Here is a 14,815-nt window from a genome sequence, read left to right on the forward strand (position 1 = left end):
TAAGTCTTTAAAATTTTTTCTTCAAGCCAAAAAATTATATTTTCCAGCTCAAAGTGCCCCTCCAAATCAGAAATACTCTGGGTCTATTGGAAACACTATTTTGAGGAGGACTTAAACTCAGGCAAAACACAACTGCGGTTGTGAGCTGTGCAACCAGATCCACTTGAGCAGCCCCTGAGACGGAGAAGCAAGGGAGAGGGGACAGAAAGGGGAACCTGAATAGCATAGGGAGTCTTGGACCTGCCATGTTTTTCCATTTCTAGGAGCAACCAGTGAAGTTGCACAACCTATAAAGTCAGACTCAATTTATGGTGCACATCTGGAGCCAGAAAATTTCCAGTTGGCTTTGTGTAACATCTTTGAGCAAGGGCAGAGAATTCTAGAACAGCTTTCAGATTCATAAATATAAAAAGACTTCATTTGTGAGCACACTTAGCAGTTGCTCAGCAATTCAACAGCCAGGCTTCATTTTCTGGAAAACACAATAAAGTCTAAAGATGGAGAATTTTTGCCTATGGAATTAAATTAGCTCTGCCAGGAATATAAAGATTGTGGGCCTGTTAGGGACAAGTGAACAACTGTTAAATAACAGTCTAAGAATCTGTTGCCGGAGTCTAAGAATCATTTCCTTTGTCCCATTTATTTCAGTTGTTCTATGACCCAATTTTTTACCACCCTTTAAGGGCACCTGATGTCTCTGGGAAAAATAATAATCCATAAATTACCCTTTTTAACCAAGTACTTGGCAATGAGTGCATACTCATCAGAAAATGGTCATTTTACTGCTAAGAGCTTGGATTCATCCTAGTTCATGTGTCAGTTTTCTACTGGGCTAGAAATGTGCCTCTACACTAGCATAATCCCAAGTTTGGCTATTTTGCCAAAGTGAGTTGCTATTCAATCCTCCTAAAACGTTTTCCAATCCCCCCCAGACAGGTACTTTAGAAAGCAGGGATGGTGATAAAGCTTTCCTTCTCAATAAATGCCACTATCATCTTTGTAAAGATGAGAGAGAAAGAAAAGCAGAAATAATTCTTGACTCTTTTCATGCCTTCCGAATGCAATCTATCAAGTTCTACAGACTCTTGCTTCTCAACTGTGGTCTTCAGATCAGCAACGTTAGTATTACCTGAAAGTTGTTAGAAATTTAGAATCTCAGCTCTTCCACTCCACCCCCAGAACTGTAGAATGAGAATCGGCTCTTCAGCAAGTTCCCTGGTGATTCATGGGCATGGTAAAGTTTGAGAAGCACTGCTAGACCACACCTCCATAAACACCTCTTCATTCACTGTCCCCCTTGTGCCTGAATTACTGTAATTGTTTTCCAGCTTCTGCCCCATCCTCCAGCATATTCTCAATTCAGCCACCAGAGTGGTCGTCAAAAAACAGAAAGTTATTCACACCAATTCATTCTTCTCTTTAAAACCCAGCACTTCCCAATGCACGTGAAATAAAATATCAACTCCTTGCCATCACTTAAGAGTCCCTTAAGAGTCCCACCAGCACCAAACCAGCACCAAACCTCCGCCCGAAGTTTCATTGGCAGAGCTGCTCATCATTCAGGACTCATCACAGATGTCACCTTGCGATGAACTCTTGGCTACCAAATTTATCTATCTATCTATCTATCTATCTATTTATTTATATTAATTTTTATTGGAGTATCGTTGCTTTACAATGTTGTGTTAGTTTCTGCTGTACAGCAAAGTGAATCAGCTATACGTATACATATACCCTCTCTTTTTTGGATTTCCTTCCCATTTAGGTCATCAGAGAGCACTGAGTAGAGTTCTCTGTGCTATACAGTAGGTTCTCATTAGTTATCTATTTTATACATTGTAGTGTATATATGTCAATCCCAATCTCCCAATTCATCCCACCCCCAACTTCTCCCCCCTTGGTATCCATACGTTTGTTCTCTACGTCTGTGTCTCTATTTGGCTACCAAATTTAAATCTACCTCCCAGTCACTTTCTACCACATTGTCCTGTTTTATTTGTTATTGCTTTCTGAACCATCTGAAATGATCTTGTTTATTTTTTTATGGGTTTATTGATTGTAAACCAGAATGGACACTTTCCCCATCTTATTCCCGTTGTATCCTCAACACCTAGAATGGTACCTGGAACACTGTTGAATTCATTCATTGTCGAATGAATTATGGAATAAATTTATATCTATACAATCTGGACAAAAGTCAGTGTCTTGTCATTTATGTTTCTTCCACTTTCCCTCCCTCCTTTCCTTTGACAAATATTTATTAAGCAGTTAACCTATGCCAGGTGTAAGGCTAATAACTAAGAGAAACAGGGAACAGACCCAGTCTCTGCCCATATGGAGCATAGAGGGGAGTGGAGGGGAGATGGATATTAACCAAAATCAGAATGATATCATCCCATGGAGCGTATAAAAAATTTCCTAACTCAGTTCAGGGGGACCACTGGGAGCTGAGGGCTGAAGAACGAATATACTCACCAGGAGAGGAGAATGAGGAGAGTAGGAAAGGGGGAGTATTTTGTGCAGAACGAATAACGTGTCCAAAGGCAGCAGGGAATGATGAAGGAGCAGAAAGGGGGCCAGTAGGACGGGGGTCCAGAAAATGAATGGGGGACTGTATGTGGTGGAGCTGGCAGGGCAAGCAACGGCCAGACCAGTAGGGCCCTATAGGTACAGTAAATATAAGTTCTGGTTAGCCTGGGAGAGTTCCTGCTTATATCTGCAACCTGGTCTAATTATTCATAAATTTTTTAGTCACTCTCATAGGCCGTGTCATAGGCTTTTATCTTCAGAGGTCCTCCACAAAGCCTAGTAGTTAAGAATAAGAACCTGGACCCAGATATTCTGGATTTGAGTAAGCGGTTTGCTGTCATTTGCACTGTGCCCCCTTAAGCAAATTGCTAAACTTCTCTGGACCTTGGCTTCCTCATCAGTAAAATGGGAACTTAGTAATTGTAGTATTCAACTCAGGGTTTTAATAAGGATTAAATGAGTTAATGCATGCCAATCTTGTAGCATAGCATCTGGTACACATAGTAGGTAGGTAACCACTAAGTTTTAGCTATTTTATTCTTATTATTGATATTTTTAATGTACAGATAATCATGGGAGCCCATGAAAGGTGTTAGAAAGAGGTGACATGGTCAGAGTTGTATTTAGACTTTTATGTGGAATAATATCTGGGAGAGGGATTAAAAGAGAATATACATATAGAGCTTTTCTAAAATGACATATAATATGTTTAATAAACAGGCAAAGTAAGTGATCATCATAATCGTCTTTTACTAAGACTATAAGAGTCCAGAAATAACATAGTTCTTAAACAGTTCCTACCAATTTCCATTTGGTAGTATTTGGGGACAGCGCAGCTATTTGGAATTAGAGAGTCAACTGAACGAGTATTGTCTTAGAATCAGTGGGAGAAGTAGCAAAGGTCAGAGTTGGAAGGACCAACCAGTTTACTCTTATAAGCCAGATTCTATACTCTCCCCAAAGCAATACAGTTAGAGTCTTTGGACTGCACAAAGGATTTCCATATGGATGTCCTATTTGGTTTTCAATGATTTCCAGTGGCGGGAAAAAAAATCAGCAACAGCAAGGAGTTGGAAGGTTTCAGCAAATTCCTCCCAGTGGGCCTTGACTTGAACTTTCTGGGCCTGGAATATCTCCTCCACAGCTCCCTGACACTCCTGTTACCCCAAGGGTGAGAGGAAGCGCCGAGTGAAAAGGGGCCCCATTCTCCTGGGGTTAGTGTGGGATACACCTCACAGTCACTTGTCACTTTAAAATTCCCCTCTCCCAGGAGTGTGGAGAAGGATTACAGAAACCTGGCAGATAATTAACGTTTCCTGGTGTGAACGGAAGGGATTTACCACACAATGACTTTCTCACTAAACCAGGGGGAAAGTAGGTACGCATTTCCAGGACAATCCCACTGAATGATGGCTGAGGAATGGGAGCGTTGAGTAAATTGTTAACCATTTGATTAACCAGGACTCATCATATTACCACATATGGATTTCCCAGTTTGAAGATTTAGAATATACTGAGGTGATTTTAGCAAAGTTCTCTGACCTTTCCCAAGGCCTTTATGAGCCATTGGGAAGGCAATATAATTGAGTAGAGCTGATGGGAGGAAATTTAGCTTTTCAAATTCTTTGGTGGCTTGGCTTTTGAATGAAAGAGGATCTATTGTATTCAATTAGACATTGATGGTGAAAATCTTATAGAACTCTGGCAGATAGGAACTGAGAAAAGAAGGTAACCACCTTCAGATGTGAAGCAATCATTTAATCTCTAATTCACCAATAAACAGATTCTACTTATTTGTAGTTGACAGAGCACCTAAAGCTAAACATCCTTTTACTTTTTTAGGTCTCCAAGGATAAAGAAAGAGATTTGAAGCCATGTTGATTGTCATGAAAGTACTTCAAGGAAGTAGGTCTTAAGGTTGGTTTAGAGAGATGGAGAGGTGAGGAGAGCAAAAACTGGGACAGACATGCCAGGTGGGAGGAATGGGGGAAGGAGCTAGGAAGAGATGTACTATCTTTCTTGTATAACAGGTAGAGGTGCCAGTAATGAGGATGAGGATAATGTTAACATTTAATCAGTCCTTACTTCTGTCTCACTGTCCCATTTAATTCTTAACATTATCAGGGAATTTATGTTATTCTCATTTCATAGATGAAAAATAATTGAAGATTAGATAGTTTAAGTATCAGGCAACTGCAAAGAAACTTGAGTGCCAAGCTAAGCATTTCGTGACTGTGTCCTCTACAATTGATGATTTTGTTAACTTTAGTGGAATGCAATATATTCTGAGCTTTTGGGAGAGTGATATCAAGATTTAAGTGCCTGCCTTATAGGCATTTTTGGGCAGAACTCAAATTAATATAAGAGTACTTTGTTAGAAAGGTCCCATCTAATTCATAAGTAGATAAGATAATATTTTAAAGAATGTGATATACGAGGGAAGAAGAGAAGCCTACTTCAAAAATCTCTCTCTTATTGCTCCATATAAATATGTGAAGTTCCACAAGTGAAGATGCTTTTCTTGGAGCCCAAGAATATTTTGGAATTTTCTGGAATCTTTGTTCTTTTCTTTCTTCACTCCCTCTGTCTTTTTCTTTCTTTCTCAAGCACTCAATGTGAGCTCCTGCTTAGTATGTGGTATTTTGGTCCTAACTGAGGATAACAAAAAGACATGTCCTTCCTGGTGAGGAGACAATCAGGGCAGCCAGTCATTGCCACACAACCCATCAAGGGCCAACCGTATGGAGAAAAAGTGCCTTAAAGGAGACTGAGACCATCAGAAAAAATTGGGTGGAGGAATAAGTAATGTAGCAGAAATCTGAAGGATACATAAGATAGGGGACTGGCATTCCAGGCAATGGGGACAGCCTCTTCAAAGGTGTGGCATGAAATGAAACCGTTGTGAGGTTGGAAAATGGCGAGCTGTTCACTATTTTTAGGGCATGAATTGGAATTGGAGCGGGATTGATAGGTGAAGGATGTGTGTGGGTCAGTCGAGGGCCATATTTTTTCTACAGAGGAGTTTAGATTTTATCTGGCAGCGGATGAGTAACTCTAGTGATCAATATTCTTTCAGCTAAAAGTAACTGCAAGGTAATTGACAAGCACCCGGGAAGCCCAGGGTTGTATCTGACCTCAGGCACAGCTACTTCCAGCTGTTTCTCAACTCTGCTTCTTGTGGGTCAGCTTCTTTCTTAGGCAAATATGGCACCTAAAGGTCTAGGCTTACATCTAGCAATTCCTGCAAAAAGAGGGTAATATTTTCATTATATTTCCATTAAGAGTCCCAGGGAGAATTCTCAGTGCCTCTGTTTGGGTCATGTTCCTTTGTCTGAACCAGTCATTGGAGACAAGAGGCTGTTGATTGACAGGTCATATGGTCAACTCTGGAACCAGGGAGTAGCATCTACCCAAATCCCCTGGGCATTTCCTTAAATAGATGTTGGACAGACCACAAATATTTCCAATAGAAGAGACTTTGGAAGATTTTGATGAACGATGTGACATGATTAATTTGGTACTGAAAACCTTGTTTTAGCTTAAAAATACATATCATTTTTGCCCTAACATAAAGAAAAAGTTTTATATTTTTTGCCAACAAGAAAAAAAAATAACACTCAAACCATGGCCCCACAAATATTGAGCAACATTAATTGTCTTGGAAGATGTTCCATGTTTATATGATGGCCACACATATTATACATAGCAGGTGCTATAGGTGGCTCATCCAGATCCCCTTCCCTGGGCTGGTGGGCTACTGCAAGTGTTGGTTCCCTGTCCAACAAGTTAGACCAACTACGTGGTGCCATTCACTCTCTGGAGCTCCCTGAGGGACCAGGCTGAGGCTGGACTTCTGCAAACACATCTTTGCCTGACTGTTCCCCCGACTCCTCTTGCTCTCAATGCTTCCTCACAGGTTTCTTCTGTGAGTTCTCCCTCCATTTATCACTTGCATAAGAACCCCCATCTGAGGCTCTGCTTCCAGGGAACTGATGACCTAAGACACCCACAGGCACATTTCTGTGTAGCTCAAGGGCAATGAGCCATTCTCGTCTAAGATCTCTGAAGGGAGTCCATGAGTGCCAGTTGCTTTCTAGGAATGGAAGCTGAAGGAAAGGACAAGCAGAAAAAGAAGATAAGCTCTATGATACTTCATTGCTCTGTTGGCAGGCCTGTTTTCTCTGAAGTTCTGTGGGCCTGTCTCAAATTCTGTTGCTTATTCTTTGCTGAGCAAATATCTATTGCTGTGTGAATTTTGGAATTTTCTTGGGAAATTCAAGGTCTTTGATTTGCATTTTTCATAATCCATGTAACCCCGCCCTCCTGGAGCCTTGGGATGCCAAGTATCAATAGAACCCACAGCTCTGCTTAAACCTCATTGTATTCTCCTTAAATGTAAAAAAATGAATTCTGACAATCTTAATATGATACACGTGGTTATATTGTAGCTCAACCTGAGGCCAGCCATGTAAATCCCAGAGATTTTTAGATTCTACTTCCTTTCGCTTCTAACTGTTTCTACTACAGAGATTAATTGAATGGAATCATTTGTCTGGTTCTGCAAGGGATTGGCATTTTGGTAACGGTTGCCCTTGGATTCTGTAAGAATGACACGTTTTAAATCACAGAGCAGCTGCACAGCTTATTGTAGAAAGTACTAAATGATGAACAGCAAGACCTGTTGATTTTCTAAAAGTTCATGAGTTAGAAATATAAATTTCTTTTCAGTCATCCCACCTATTTGGAGTCTTCTGATTTGGTCTGAAAATTCTTCTACCTCTGGAAGAGGCATCACTTGGAGAAATTTCACTGAGGACAGGGTGTTGGTTTTATATCTGACCTTTGTTTGGGAGCTTTAGCAAAGTTTCATGGTCCGGTGCCCAGTTTCCCTATCAAAATAATTACTGAAAAGAATATTTATTCTGTTTTAATTTCCACGGCAGGTCAGGTGTCAAGGGCTGAAAGTTATTGGCTAAGCTTTCAACACTGCTATTTCTACCATAGACAGGCTTGTAAGTCCAAAGAACCTGAAAAGACCTGCATCTTAACCTGGTACCACGTTGATTGTTAAGAAGGGCGTGGGTCATGGAGAAATTCCTAGGGTTTTACAAAACAATGAGATCTACATATCCTCAAGTCCGGTAAAAGGTTTCAGTTTATTTCAGGGCTCCACCTAACTTTATCCATCTGCCATTTGTGGTTCCACCCTCGAGCAATTTTCCTAGTGCCCCACTCCCTGCGGTACCACATTTTTTTTTCTTTTGACACAAATTTTTTGTTATTGAAACTTTATTTTTCTCCACCCAGCCTGAGGATGAGTTTTCTACATACCTAGAATTTTATGCTGATTCCCATCTGAGGCAGCTGTATTCCTCCATCACTTTAGCACTTTTTCTCTTGGATGCTGCCTTTTTATTATCTATATTTTTTCTTTTACTTCAATATTTATCTTTCCGGGTAAGCTTTCAGGAAGCAGAAAAGAGAACTGAACCAAATGTGTAATTATTTCCTTTTTGACAAGTAGCCTGAAGGTTACTAGATACTTTTACAGAAAAAAAATTTCTTAAAAGTTTGATTCTGCAGTGTTTTCCTAGATTTAACATGAATGATCCAGTTGCCCTTCTTAATTGAACTGGAGAAAATGCAACAATATCGGAGATGTTGGGTAACTGATGTGATTTTATGACAACGGCCCAAGAATGATTTTGAAACTTTTTGCCAGACAAATTACAGAGAGAAAAACTTTGCGATGAAAACTGCAGCTTAGCAAAATGGAATTATCCTCCAAATGTTGTCATAAGTCTAAAAATAAAGTAGTGTACTAGTAGACAATAAAATGGTAGTATCCAAGAACGAAGTCAATTAACGAAACTTTCCTAGAAATGACATAGAAGGAGAGCAGCTGGGCATAGTTGAAGTAGAGATAACAGTGACCACACAACTGGAAACATATACACAGAGATATTTGTGTAGATCTGATCATATTTAGTAGAGCATATACAGATCAGAACTTGGAACTTTTTTCAGTCACCTGCACACAGCTCTGTACACAGTGCTTTCACTTTGGTGTGTTGCCCTAGGGATTTCATTATAACTTCAGGAAAGTGATGCTCCAATTCTTGTTTTTCCATGACAATGCCAGCCAAAGAAGCATTTTCAGTCTCTTGTTCTGTATTCATCCATGAAATGAGTTATTTTCAGATTTTAGAGGTACTTGATTTCTTAGATTTTTCTTTTGACCTTAAGGCTCTGTTTGTCATTGAAATGGGCCTCTGCTCTGCAGACGTTGAAAAGCTGGTGAGTTCATCCTTAGACGATGAAGTCATCATTGACCCCTCTCATGGACATCTTTGTGAGCTCATGCTGAGCACTAAGTCCAACTTAAATGAATTTTGACATATCATCTAGGAATATGATTATGGGATTACATGACCACAGATACTCCCAAGGTAGTGAACGCATTTTATTGAGTGGTGTTAGCGGACCAAAGCCAAGCAAACATTTTGGAAACCTAGACAGACAGGCTGAGAGAGAGAGAGAGAGAGAAATGTGGTTCAGATATCCAAGGAAGATGGAGGAGACCTTGAAAAGTAGAAAGAGCTGCAAAAATTCATCGCCAGGGAACTGAACCTTGGGGTAACACATTTAGTAAAAGCTTACTCTTTTTGCCTTTTTTCTGTTTTTATATTAATCCCCACTCCCCTCCTCCCCCAAGATAGAAATGTTTCCATTTGGCTTGAAAAACATGTCCCATCCTAAGCCATTTCCTTTGTAAGGAATATTTTTGAAAAAAGTTTTTGTAACAATTTCCAAGTAGAGAACAATGAATATTTCACTATAATTGCCTTCAGAGATTCGTAGTGGGCTGACTCTCTCTCTCTCTCTTTTAAAATTAAATCTTATAATGTCCTCTTTATGTGCTTCATATATGTTTTAGGAAGATCATTAAATTCAAGGGCCTGACAATAAACAATCTTTAACTGGCATCCTAAGTTGCCCAATACAAAATGTAAATACCACCACTTGAATTCTTCCAAAGCGTGTCTTTTTAAAAAGGAAGAAATGTCATGTAGGCATCAACTTTACAAGTACTGCTATTTGTGACTTAGAATATTCTTTTTTGCCTTTTTCACTAGTGGACTAGCTGACCAGTTTATGCCTGCTATAATTCTTGATGAATAGTTAAAGAACAAGGCAGTAAGATGAGTAAGATAAGGTTGATGGGTAATTAAGTTTAGGGAAGATGTCTGCTTCTACTGCTGACATGCTTGTTGTGTCTAAAGATCTGGAGGTGTAAATGGCTTTGTTATATTAAATTAGATTTCCATGTTCTTATGGACAGTGTCCACATAAGAAACCTGATGTAGCCTAACTTTGGAACTTGTCCTTTATCCTCTTAAGATCTAAAGAGGAAAGAACACTTAAGTGAAAGGAATATTTGGAGATGTCATTTGTGTGTATGCATGGGCTCATTGGATACATTAGGGTAAGATAGTATCTAAAGTCTCCGTTTCACCAAGAAGTTGGCATTTATGGGCCAAATGAGTTTTGAGGTGCTTTAATTGTCTGAGGAATTTGTTTGCTATTAAAATCTTGAAAAATATTTTTCTAAGAGTACATAGAATAATATAAACTTTTAAAATTTGCATTGATTATTTCAATTGTGAATTAAAAAAATAATAGCAGTGACAACAGCAGCAATAGAAGAGGCTGACCATAAATTTTATTGTATAAATTGGGATATTTTTGAAAGTGAAAGCAGGTACTTGATTAAGAGCAGGATAGCCATTTTAAACCAGAAGATATAATAACCCTCAGAGAGAATAATAATGATAGAAGTAGTAGGGATAATGCATAATTCCATAATTCAAGTGGTCCTGTCCAATCAGGATAATATTTAAACACACACACACACACACACACACACACACACACACACACAAACACCGCCCACCCCCCCCCCAACAGACACACACAGAATCCAGCATCACTCCCTGAAAATTTAGAAATAATCAAGTCCTTTACTTGCATTTCTTTTTTTTTTTAAATAAATTTATTTATTTTTAGCTATGTTGGGTCTTTGTTTCTGTGTGAGGGCTTTCTCTAGTTGTGGGGAGAGGGCGCCACTCTTCATGGCGGTGCGCGGGCCTCTCACTATCGTGGCTTCTCTTGTTGCAGAGCACAGGCTCCAGATGCACAGGCTCAGTAGTTGTGGTTCACGGGCCCAGTTGCTCCACGGCATATGGGATCTTCCCAGACCAGGGCTCGAACCCGTGTCCCATGCATTAGCAGGCAGATTCTCAACCACTGCACCACCAGGGAAGCCCTCTACTTGCATTTCTTAATACTGTGAAGAACATAAGAACATACCATAAGACCGTAACTTCAAATCTCCCTTTCCTTTTCAACGAATTTCCTTGCATACCACAGCCACGCCTTTCTCCTCAGGACCTCTTATTTAAACTCCCAAACCTATCTTGGCCTTCATCTTTTTTTTTTTTTTTCCTTTACTCTTGTCTGACAAGGCTGGACCCTTCTGGGAGGACCAAGGGACAGGAAACAACTAAGTTGGCAAAGAGTAGTCCTCTTTAGCAGGCAAGGAGTGGGCAAAGCTGTTAATAATTGCCTATTAATAGTCTTGATCCTGTGCCAATAGCTTACATTAATAGGGAAATCTCTATATGCCCGGTGCTTTGAAACAATTATAAACCTCATCTACATCTCACCCCTGATGTCGTTGCTCTTGACATTGCCATTTTGCAGAGGAGAAAACTGAGGTTTTTTACCAAGAGTGGATAAGTTGCTTAAGTGGCAGAGCCAGGACCTAAACTTTGCAGTCTGACTAAAGAGTTGATACTCCTAGCCAGTAAGTCCAAGGCAGGCTTCAACTTGTTACCATTGAGATTGCTCAAATGTAGGAAAAACCCTCACAAGTTTTAGTAAAAAAATTGCTATAACAAAACATGTCCGGAGTAAGTGCATGGTAGTGTGAGCAAGTATTTCTTTCCCACTTTGAAAATCACTCTGGTGTGAATGAGGTATCTAGAGCTCTCTGATAAATGAACCCAATATGAAAATAAATGCATATAAACACAGGTTATTTGGAAGACTTAATGCAAGTGAGCAGAACACACAGTAAGAATGGCTATTTTTCATACAGTTGGAGAGGGCTGTCATTGACTGGGTTTAACTGCTATTGTCAGAAAGATATCAACCATTTTTAATGCTCAGACTATTTTTTTATGGCTGCCTGAAGGATATCAGGTGAACCGTCTGTTGTAAATCAATAATAATTTGCTTTAGATTAATGAGGAACTAAAACTGTTTCTAATAAATCTCTAAATGCTTAGCATATTCTGAAAACCAATCATTTTATGAGATTAGATTTCTTCTCTGTCCTTAAGAAAGAGCTGGGTGGGTGGAGGGAAGGAAAAAAAGTAGCCAAACATTTTGGAAACAGAGAAATGTGAAAACAGTGAATGAGAGTGTATGCATTCCAGGGCTTTGTTTTGTAATCTCAGCTGTTCAGAGGCATGCTCTGTGGTTCAAAGCACTGCCACTTAACAGCAAATAAGATGTCACGGTGCCCTCTGTACAGGTTCTTCAGCAAAGTCCATTGGCTGCTTAATGGCTGGTCAGAGTCTTCAGTACCTACTAAGTAAATGGAGTATGTTGGAAATAGCTGGATTCTAGTCCAAATCATAGGCTGTGCATCCTGGCAACACTCTGCAGTGATTGGGTAACTAAAGCGTGTCTTGGAAAGTGGATGGATGGGTCTTGCCTTCTGTCTAGTCTTTTTTTGATATTTAGAATGCATCATGGGAAAAGAATAATGTAGGCTCAACTCATCCATTAATTTGATACCTTTACAGGTCTATTTTTCCTGAGGACTTTCTTATGAAATTGGAAGGGAGAAAGAAATCCACTGTGGAGGTGAGGAGCAGAGAAATGTTTCTTCCCCCAAATGTATCTGAGTAATCTAATGTGATGGCACAATTTTAAGAGTAATCCAGTGGTTGGTAAACTGCTAACCTTGCTGTTGACCAGACAAAGGAAAGCAAATGATTACTTATAAAATTCGTGCCCCTAATCCCAGGCTTGGAAGGAATGGAAATAGTAGAGAATATTGGGGCAAGATAATAGTGTATTCTGAACCAGGTTTCCTGTCTCTAGCAGAACTTATGCTTCAGCAAGCTTCAGCGAATGTAGGAATTTCAGATTCTGGGTACTCAATTGCACGAGTAACATTTTAAATTATCTTTTATTGAAGAATAAATATAAAGTGGGTGTATTCTTTTATTAGTCACTTTTTGGAATGGAGTGATTTTCTAAGGAGCAGAAAGGGCTTAATCCTAGTGATGTGATTCTGTATAAAATAAGCTAAGAATCTGTGGCAAAGATTTTTCCCTATCTGTGCTCTCACATCGCCTTTGGGACACAGCTGAACCATATTTCCTTTACAGCTTCTTGTGGTCACGTGCCTGAACTCTGTCCAATGGCATGTGAGGAAAATGGTAGGTGCTGCTTCCAGGCCTGGCTCATAAAACTCTCTCAAGAACCACTTTTTTTTTTTTTCCTTTTTCCCATGTGCTGGCTGAATGGTGAGGACCCTAGGACTTAGAGAAGTGTAGAACCACAATGTAGAAGGAGCCTGAGTCCCTCAGTAAGGGCATGGAAGACTCTCCCACCAGTAAAATCCATGACTGGCAAGTGAGAGGCATGAGAATGAAAACATTATTGTGTGAGATACTGAGATTTAGAAATGCCTTTGCAGCAGCTAGCCTTACTACGTTGCTGATACAGGATTGGTTCATGTCATGACTAGGGTGGTGGCCTTGTATGATCATAATGGTCCTGTTGTCAATGTTATGTTGTCTAGATTCTGGTCCTGGCATCTGCCCAAGAGTGGATGCATGATTCTGGGCAGATAACTAGCTTTCTTCTCTGGCCTCAGTTTTTCAGCAGCAAAATGAAGAGTTTGGACCAAAACCTTTAAGATAAGTTGGAGATTTGCGGATTGACAGAAACTCTGACAAATGTAAGCAAAAGAACTTGTCATAAGGATACAGGTGGCTCATGGTATCAATGATGAAGTTAGAGAATCAGGCTCAGAAAGAGCAAGAATCAGAGAAGATATAGTGACCTAGGCAGCAAGAGGTAGTTAAAAATCTCATCATGGGCCCCCTCTGGTAGTTAAAAATCACAGGTCTTTTCCATTCTCATGTATTAGTTAGGTTTTACTGTGTAACAAATGACTCCAAAATTTTGTGGCTTAAAACAACATTTGTGCAGCTCATGATTTTAAAGGTTGACAGTTTGACAGTTTGGAATGGGCTCTGCTGAACTTTTCTGCAGATCTGGACCAGCCCCAGCTGATCTTAACCTGGTTCACTTAAGCAGTCAAATCTTCCATTAGCTGCCATGTTGGTTAAGGGCTGTTCCATCTAAGATGGCCCAACAGGGATGGCTTATTTCTACTTCATACGGTCTCTCATCCTCCAGCAGGCTAGCAAGAGTTAGTTCACATGGCAATTGAGTGGGAATCCAAGAGTGGGGTAGAAGTATTCAAGGTCTCTCGAGGCCCATGTTCAGAACTTTCACAGTGTCACTTCTGCCACATTCTGTTGCCCAAAGCCAGTCTCAAGGCCAGTCCAGATTCAAGGGGTGGGGAAGTAGACTCCAGCTCTTGATGAGAGGAGCTACAAAATTCACATTGCAAAGTATCAATAGTACGGATAGAAGGACAGTTATGGAGAAAAATTGTGAACATTTCTGCAATTCACCAAACCTTGCTTAGATCATGTGTCTATTCCTTGGGTAGAAAAGAGCTGGTCAATTTCATACTCCTCCTAAGAGTGAAGAGTGTGGGAGAAGTTAGTTTCCCAAAAGGAAATTAGGATGAAGGGGAGATGACCTGAGCTTGACAGACCTGGTTTTGAACTGACTACCATGAGCTAAATATATGGCCTCAGCAAAACAGAGAACCACTCGGAAACTACTTTCTCATCAGCCAAGTGGGTTTAATAATTCTTTCTTACAAGTTCTTACAAGTGAGTGTTAGAGAAGATAAAAGTAAAGGCTGGGTACCATGTTCACATGTAGTAGACACACAGTAACTTCTCTAGTTTTCACCTTAAACTGACACAGTGGAATGAAAAGTAGATACACATATTTTAGAAATTTTTTCCCCAAGTTCTTCAGAAAGTAACACAGGAGAATTTTTTACACAAAAGCTTAATATACTGTTGCTTTTACCATGGCATTTAGAAGCATTAGTCATTGAAAT

At 39.8% G+C, this 14,815-nt stretch overlaps 1 long non-coding RNA gene across 1 annotated transcript in view; it reads right to left on the minus strand.

Annotated features, from left to right (window-relative positions):
* Positions 1-10,865: 10,865 nt before the first annotated feature.
* Positions 10,866-14,815, minus strand: part of LOC309644509 — a 33,637-nt gene continuing 29,687 nt past the window's right edge. Inside the window, exon 3 of the long non-coding RNA XR_014254466.1 lies at positions 10,866-10,876. This is a non-coding gene — a long non-coding RNA (uncharacterized lncRNA). The remainder of the gene's footprint in view (positions 10,877-14,815) is intronic.

This window comes from Balaenoptera physalus (genome assembly GCF_965194825.1).
Source record: "Balaenoptera physalus genome assembly, chromosome: 16".
NCBI lineage: Eukaryota > Metazoa > Chordata > Mammalia > Artiodactyla > Balaenopteridae > Balaenoptera > Balaenoptera physalus.